Here is a 9,286-nt window from a genome sequence, read left to right on the forward strand (position 1 = left end):
CTCGTTTCTTTCTGTTGGGTGGCCTGATACAGCCTTAATGTAACCACTTTTGTTTTATCTTATTATATTTTATTTTGTTGTATTTGGTTGTTATCTCTTAGAAGCCTGTTCTTTTCCAATGGGAGACAGAAAAGGAGTGGATCAGGAGGGGAGGAGAGTTGGAAAGGAACTGGGAAGACTAAGGGGAGGGGAAACTGCAATCAGGATATAGTAAATGAGACAAGAATCTTAAGAAATAAAAAGAAAAGAACAACTATGTTCAAGTAACTTCCCTGAGGTTGCAGTTAGTGAGTACTGAAGGCAGATCTTAGGCTCCAGACTATGCCCTTAATCACCAGTGATGTATTTTCTCTACATGTTCATGCTCCCTTCAAATAAAAACCATCAGTTGAGTTTTAAAAGGTTCATAAAATTGTCTGTAGTCTTATTTTTTTATAATTTCAATATTAAAGGATTGTAGTGATGTCCTTCCTCCATTTGCAACATCAGTAAATTGCATTAGTTCTTGGTTTTTCTGAAATAAGAGAGTCAAATGTATATAATATTTGAAATTTAAAAATTATTTCTCCTCTAGTTTTATTATTTTGTTGGATTGTTTTATACTTAATTTTCATATTTCCTAATATCAAAGTTTAGATTCTTTATTTTAGATATGTCTTTTTGTTACAGTAAAAACATTTCATGTGAGGGCTACTTTTAAGTTTACACTACAATATTGTGAAGTCTAAGTCCAAGGTTTTCTACCCTAATATGTCTTGTATAACTGAAACTTTCCACCAAATGAATAACATCTTTACTGCATTCCTTGATATGTTAATAATTCTCTGTTCACATGAACTTGGCTACTTCATGAGCCCCATAAATGGACTCTCACAGAATATCTGGATTGCTGAACATAGAACGTTTAGTTCATCCATAGTGCTGTTGCATATTACAGCCCTATCATCTTTCTAAATACTCAGTAGTACCCAACTGTGCGTTTTTATTTTAATTTCTTCATCTATTAATCTTTTAATGGACATCTGGATTTTATATCTATGTTAATTTTTGTGAAGTGTATATTGATATGGTCAAAGAAATATCTTTTTCTTTTTGTCATCAATTTTTTTGTCTCTTGTATTTAATCTCTCTTCACTCCCTTTTCCACAATTTAAATTTATGCTTTTCTGTTTAGATAATTAAATTTTTACATTTTAGTTGTTTTTCAGCATCAAATTTCCCTTTGTTTTAGTTTTACTTTGAGAATTTCATACATGTATATACTGTGTTTTGATAATATTTACCTCTATTACCCTTTTTTATTACTTTATGGGATATATCCATATCCCAATGCTGCTAAAATCCCATCTTCTTATCACTAAATTCTCCTCCTTTCATGTCATTTTTTGGTGACCATCTGAGCTGAATTAATATTATGTGTATGAGCACTGGTGGAAATTATTTCCTAGAATTTGGGCAACTAACTAGTGTCAACTAACAATTGATTTCCTCTCTTCCAGCAACTACAAACTTCCAATACTCCCTCAAGGAGAAGCGAGAGCTCTGAAGCCTCTCCTCTATTCATAACGGAATCTTGAAGGGTTGAATCTTATGTGAGTAATCACACTTGTGATTTCATGACTCCAATAGCTTTGTCAAGTCCAGAACATAACATTTTGCAGCACTTCTCTTCCTATTCAATCTCTTACAGTCAATTCTTTAACAAGTTATAAGTCTACGTCAACAACCACTCTCTGAGAGAAAAACTATTTCCAGTTCTAAAATTGATGTTTTCTATTGTGTTGTTGAAAGTTTTCACTTTGTTAGTGCATATTATATGGACTTCATTGAATATCTTTATGACAGTTGTTTAAAAATCTGTAAAGTAAATCATATCTATGCTTCATTGGGATTGATTTTTATAATTTGGCTTGTTTCTTAATTTGGTGCCTATTTTCTTTTTTTTTTAAATCCTTGAGTCTGTACATTGGTATCTGAATATTAGAGAAGCAAGTTCCAATCTCTTTTCATAGATTTGCCTTATAGAGACTGACGAAAACAATCCTTACCAGTTGGGCCTGCTAGAGACTTAGAAAGCACTTCAACATTTATGCTGGTCTAATCTATTTTCTGAGTTAGTTTTAAGTGCTTATGCCTCTTCCAGATGTGCAGTAAGCCATATAACTTTTTGTTGAAACACAGACATGAAATCCTGGTTTAAAGGAACTCTGATAACTAAGCTTTTAGTAATGTAATGAGTGAAGGAAGGGAAAGTATTCTTCCACAATGCTATTTTAGCCTGTTAATGAGCTGTGTCCCTTGGCTGTGAACTTCTTAAATACCTTAAGGTTATCAGCTACATTTAGTGAAACAAGATGAAGGAAGAGAATTGGTGTTGTGTATTTTCATTCCCCACACAGAAGACTGGAAGTATGAATGTGGATTTTTATATTCTCTTATACTAGGTAGGTTCAAAAAAATATATTATGATAAAATCTGGCAAAACAATATTTTATGGTTGTCTTCTCAAACGTATTAAAATACTGTTTCTTCCCTCCTACTTTTACTTGATCTTTCTGTCAGTTACAAGAATTATAATTCAAAGATGTTCATGGCTCCTCATAGACTTCTAAACTCCCAAATTTGTCTACTTGAAGCTTGCATTAATTCAACTATATTTCAGGTTTTCTCATCTCATACTGCTTTTGATCTCTCTAGTTTAAGGCTAAAGTTTTCCTTTTATCTTATTTTTGTGGTGCACTAACTGAAATGGTTATTTTTCAATTTGTTGCATTTCATAGTTGTTATTATGCTATTAAGCTATAGTAATGACTTCTATCCTGTTTACATACTAGACTTCAAAATGAGTTGTCATATGGTCCTATTAAGATATGTATAGAATATATTCATTCCTATACTTATATATTTTGGAAAAGCTAACGAAATTATTTTCTGTTGCCTACCATTGTAAAAGTTTTTACAAAAAATGTCTATACATTTTTACTATAAATCTTTTAGTAGAATTTGGAAATTTTACCCTGAACACATAAAACTTTTTTCTAAGTACTAAAATGATCCCAAATAAATTAGCAATGTAGGTTTTAATGTCTAAGAAATTCCTCTGCAAGATTTTTTTATGAATGACCAGTAAGACTTGAAAGTAACAAAATTCTACAACATGTTTAGAAAACAAAGAAGGTAAAGTTCCTGGAATTTTGGTTGAAGTTTTGCTGGACACTAAATATAGGAAGCATGTAATTGGTGAAACAGTAACATATCTCTCAAAAATAAATGAAAATTATGCAACCAGGAGAATTCCATCTTGCTAAAATAAAAGACAAAATGGAAGGTGAACTTAAAGTACATATATGTCCAAATCATTGTAAAAAATATAATAAAATGTGCTTTGGCATCAGAGGACACAAAGATAAGAAACCATATGAGGGATACTTTTTTTAGTAAGACTGTCTGTGGGTAACTGTTTCTATTAACTTTTGGTTTCCCAACACTACATAGGAAAGAAACTCTTCTTCTTCTTCTTCTTCTTCTTCTTCTTCTTCTTCTTCTTCTTCTTCTTCTTCTTCTTCTTCTTCCTTTTCTTCTTTCCGAGCTAGTACTTTATTCAGACAGCAGTCTCATTATACATGGTCCAAGAACACTCAAATAAAAACTCAAATAAAATCAGATGTTAAAATTTGGTCTTCACACATCATAGGCAACAATGATATATCTGTCTATGGTCTCTCTTATATAAAACCACATCTTCACCTCAGTGGCCACCAAACCATTCAGCCCAGCTTTCTTAACTGTAAGGTGTTTGAAGCTACCAGTTTTATGACTTTGAATTATTTTTTTCACACTCTGAATAGCTGTAGGGATTTCAGCAAAGGTTAGAGGAACCAGTTCACCCTTGGCATACTGCCAAAATGTGGCCAATTGAGGCTTCAAGTAAATCACAGCAGCAATTACCAGCCAGAGCCATTTCTACAAATTTACAGACAAACTTGGCTATGGTCTAAGGTAGAAGGTCAGTCTCTCCAAACTGCCAGCTGAATTGAAACTCTTCTTAAGAAGAAAAGTTCTACATTGAACATTTTTGATGGAAGACCACTGTGATCAGATACGACTCTCAGAAGAAAGAAGAAGAAGATGGACATAATTACATAAGGAGTAGGGATTATTCACAAAGAAGAAAATGGAGAAGGGAGTTTTAGAGGTTGTCATAAGCATTAAATTAAATGAGATTTTGTAGAAAGTGTTTAATAAAAGAAAAAATAAAATGCAAACAATGTTTAATTAATGGAAAATAAAAATAATTTGGTTTTTTTGCACTGTCGTTTTAGTTGGGGTTTTATCTTACAAGTTGACAAACACATTTAAAATTAGCATTAAATGCTTATAAATGAAAAATTAAAGGAAAAAATGAACTGATGTGAGGCCAGGGAGCCATGCTACCGAGGAAGCTAGCTTAGAGCAAGAGTGAGGTCAAGGTTTGTCCAAACCCCTAAAAAAGGATCAGGAGCAGAACCGTTCCCTCCCTGTACTGAGATAGCATGTGCTGGTGCATATAGCCTCATGGGCTCCACCTCTGCCACCCTTAAGGTGGTCATGTAGCCTGGGGGCCAGATTACAGGTTAGGTTAAAGTTCCTCTCTTTCTAATATCATGTTGAGCAATCACCTGGGATTCCTCTTTATCCAAGTATGGCATTCCCATCACCTTGGTCCCTGCCAGTGATATAATTCACTCTAAAGGTTTTTATCTACACTGAAAAGGTTTAAATAATCTTTATTTCCCCCAATTAAATAAGATGTCTCACTGAAGCTGTCTTTCAAGATGGTTGTTTTTTGGTCATTCACTACCAACTGAGATTCTGCATTGCACCCACCCCAGCTAAGCTTTCCACCCACCATTCCAGCTATATGCACAATGAGCATGGGGAGAAGAAGCAAAGAGGTGGCAAACTGATCAAAATTTTTTCTTCCAACTGGTGCTCTATGAAGGTTGCCTTGGGAGGAAAGATCAGTGGTATTATCAAAACTGTAATATTGACTTCCCAAATGTGTCCACTGGTACAATAGTGGCAAGACTCTTTGGGGTAGTAACAAAACACTCTCTAGATTAAACTTAAGGCTTCTTCTACAGGGGTAATTTGTGCCTGGAATTGTAAACATGGACAAAACATAAGGCTAAGAAAGTCATAGGCCCAATGGGAGAAGATGCTGATATTTTTCTGTTAAATGTTGTGTTATCAAGTTCTCTCCTCAATATTTGTGTTTATGAGTCCTGGACTACTCTAAACCTGGGAAAGTACCTTTTTATTGTGCTAGATAGTGGCTGACTCAGAGACACTTAACTCTTCAATGTAGTGAGAATAAGCTAATATAAACACTCAGCTTTAGATCAGATATATATAGAACTCTTGCCTCTCTAAGGCTCAGGGAAACTCACAAAAGAGAGGGGAAAACATTGTATAAGTCAGATGATAAAGAGAAATGCCATGACATGCTGACTGCTAGATATAACATAGACATTGAGCATATAAACTTACAAAAGCTGTCACTACTTGCATAAGACCTTAATACATCAAATCAATTAAAAACTCCAGCACAGTCCCTAATACTAACTGATAATCTATTGACAGTTGGTGGAAAGAGAATCACTTTTCCCTGGAGTGTGGCTACTGGTAGGCAGCTTCTTTTATTGTGAATGGCTCTATAGCCATGAGCTCATGGGGAGGACAAATTGTACTAAGTGGCTTATAATGAAAGAAAAAAAAGAGAGACAGTGTGGAGAAAGTGTTTTATAACACGTTTCCTATGAACCCCAGATAGGGATCTGACAACAGACCAAAATAAAGATACCAATACATTCAACTTGTTGAACCAATGAGTTTTACTGAAATTACTTACAGAAAGAAGACTGATTCAAAGACAGCTTCATCTATGTTTTACTGACAGCTCGTAAAATCTGAAAACCTGAAGCACACCACGCAGCCTGCAGGTGGTTCAGCAGGTTGTAGAGCCCACTGGTTTCTAATTTTTTCCAGGTAGTTCAGCTAGTCTTGACCTCTTCCAGGTAGCGTGGCTTATCTGTTTCTTCTAGTACACTGGTGTCAGCCTCTCGTAGGCTGCTGAACTTGTATGAGAATCATCTAGACAGCTTGATCTTTCTGAGTGTCTATCAGCAGTCCTTAATTCTTATATTTAAGGAGGGAAGAAGTAGTATATATGGGTGTTAATGACATTTAAGAAGCCTCTTTGTTTGACTTCTCTGCAAACGTCCTGTGTTTTAATGAGTTTCCTTTCAAAATAGAAGACTTTAATCTTGGGTAGTGTTATACAACAGAAAGCCCTGGTGAAAAGACAAAGGGAGGGATTTATAGGTGGGCACGATTATGATACATTATATACATATCCAGAAATTTCAAACAACTACATACCATTAATTTTTAGTAAACAAACTAAGAGAAATTAATTGTGGAATGTGTCTCTGATATAATAATGTAATATTTAATATAGACCTACTGAGTAATATTTGAGGGAATAACTGTCAACAGTGATTTGGATTCAGTTATAACCAATCTTACTAAAAATGGATAAAACTGGATAGGTTGTTTACTGCAGCTACTCTGTTGTTGTTATTTTCATTGTGTATGTTAATTCTACATGGTATTATGCTGTGTAAATACATTTTATTCAGAAATAGTTTACAACAACAAACTCACACTGTTTATTAAAGAGACCTCTGTAGAAATTACTTGGCAAGGTATAAAACTTTTTGATGATTCTTATAGCATTTGTGGAGAAGCTGGAACATAGCCTTGTTTTATAAGCAATTATTATATAATACATTACCCATGTGTCATCTAATACCCATATAATATAATACATCATGAGTAGACTGTATATAAGATCTATAATAATATTAATATGGCTTGTTACTGTATTTTTTAGAATGCCATACGCATAGAATCAAGTGAACTAACTTCACTTTAAGTTGAAGTTGGTTTAAACACATTTTTCATTCTTGAGTGATAGCGTTTGGTTCAAAGAGTCTTCTGTATTTATTGAAATATTAGATTTTCATTTTTATCTTCATTGCTTTCTGAGTTCTTTTAATCCTATATTTTATTATCACCATTATCGACTGGTTTTTTAATTCCTTTTTATCTTTATCTTTTTATATCTACAATGGCTTTTATTATGTTGTTATCCTGAGCTTTCATAAATGTTATTGTAATTTTAAGTGTGAATTTTAAGTTGATCATAAATTAAATTATATATTAAAATGCATACTTTTGTACTCCATCACACATGCATTATGTATTCTTGAAATCATCAACTTGTTCATTTTTTAATACATTATTAAATTTGGAAATTATAATTACTTTTTTCTTTATTTTTTTGAGACTGGGTTTCTCTGTGTAACCCTGGCTGTCCTGGAACTCACTTTGTAGATCAGGCTGATCTAGAACTCAGAGATCTGCTTGGTTCTGTCTCCTGAGTGTGTTACCATGCCCACCTAATAACTCTTAACATTTCTGGGTTTTGTGCTCTAGTTTCATGTAATCTATATGCTACCATTTCTATGTTATTTTATTTGGCTATGTATTTATCTTTGATAATGAAAGTACAATTCTACATGTTCTACTGCTGTTTAGCATCTCTTCATTTCAGCTTGAAGATACACCTCCCCAAAGCATTTATAAGTCAGCTCTAGAGTCAATACAATCACTCAGGTTTTTATTGCCAAAAGGACTTCAGTTCATCCAAATTTTTCAAAGACTAACTTCAGAATACAGTATTCGTGATTAGAATCTTACCCTTTCTATACTGTTAAATATATCTTGAGACTACTTTTTGGTATATGGAGTCTGTGATGAGTTATCTATTGATATATTTCTATATGATATATGTGACATATCAGTGGAAATGTTCATTTATAGATTATGCCACTTTAAAAAAAAGTCTATTTTCTTTTGACTTTAATACTAATCAAAATGGTCCTGTATAATCACCTTCATGTTCAGTCTATTTAGGAGTTTGTGTGATTCTTATCTGCAAGTCTATTTCTATTCTAGACTTAGAAAGTCTATGAATAAACTTTCTGTAATTTTATTCTTCTTCTTCTTATAAAGTTGCCACATTATGCAATTTATATCACTTATTTTCTCTCAATGAGTTTATTCATTTTATAGCATTCTTTTTCTTCTAATTAGATAATTTATCTCCTCGCCATTTCACTTATATCTGATTCTCTGTTTTCATCCTGGAGGCTCTTTGAACATTTTAAATTTCCATTTGATATGTTTATATTGTAATCAAATATATCAGTTTGTGTAATTTCCATAATTTTTCTTTTACAAAATCATATTACAGTGTATCATATGCATCATCTCACATTCTAATATTGTCTATATAGTAACATTTTAGGTAACATATAGTAATTGTATATCATTTTGGGGTTCTTTCCTACAATTATTTTAATGCAATTTTGTAAGATATAAACAACATGATGGTTGCTGCCTTTTTTCAGTGTATGTTTTTTGTATCTGAAAATATGAGATGTTTCTAATTCTGTATACCAGATTAGGAATTTTATGTGGTTCCATTGTTTAATATCTTGTATTGAAAACCATCTTTCATTCAGATTTTTTGATTCCCTTGGAGTGAATTCATATATTTTCAGTTGTTTGGACACTTATAACTATTCTTTGAAATGCTTTGTCTGGAAATTCTTCAAAGTTATTAAATTCACTATGAAATTATTACTTTTAGAGAAGACAGTTTATCTTGGCTTTTTTGTTTTTGTTCTGTGCTAGGAGTAGTGCATATAGAGTTCGTTTGTTGCTTAATATTGACACTCTTAAAAGTAAAGCATTTTTTTTTCTTTGAGTAATTGTTATTACAGTATTCACAAAAGGACTAAGTCATAATAGGGTGTTGAGATGGCCTTTTCTCTATATTGTTGCTTTTTAAAAAGAGGTTTTCCTTTAACCACCCTGATTCAGCTTAGTCTTCTTGCCTGGACTCATAGCTTCCACTGAAGTTCTAGAACTTCTGACATTTTGAAAGGCCTCACACTAAATAGAATTCTTTGTTCATACTGTGTCCGTAGCTTTATCAGGGTTTTCACTGTATTCCATTTATTTGTCTGTTTTTGTGCCAGTACTAAGCTGGTATTGATGTGAAAGATAGAACCATAATGATTAGCTACGAATGTTACTGGGAACAAAGTCTATCAGCAGTCTTACTCAGATGTGACCCTTACAAACTATGATAGTGAGATGCCTGGCAAAATAAGCC

At 33.0% G+C, this 9,286-nt stretch overlaps 1 pseudogene; it reads right to left on the reverse strand.

Moving 5' to 3' along the window:
• Window positions 1–3,681: 3,681 nt before the first annotated feature.
• On the reverse strand, window positions 3,682–4,694 carry LOC127185265 (ATP synthase subunit g, mitochondrial-like; annotated as a pseudogene).
• Between the last annotated feature and the right edge of the window lie 4,592 nt (window positions 4,695–9,286).

This window comes from Acomys russatus, chromosome X (assembly GCF_903995435.1).
Source record: "Acomys russatus chromosome X, mAcoRus1.1, whole genome shotgun sequence".
In the NCBI taxonomy this organism is placed as follows: Eukaryota; Metazoa; Chordata; class Mammalia; order Rodentia; family Muridae; genus Acomys; species Acomys russatus.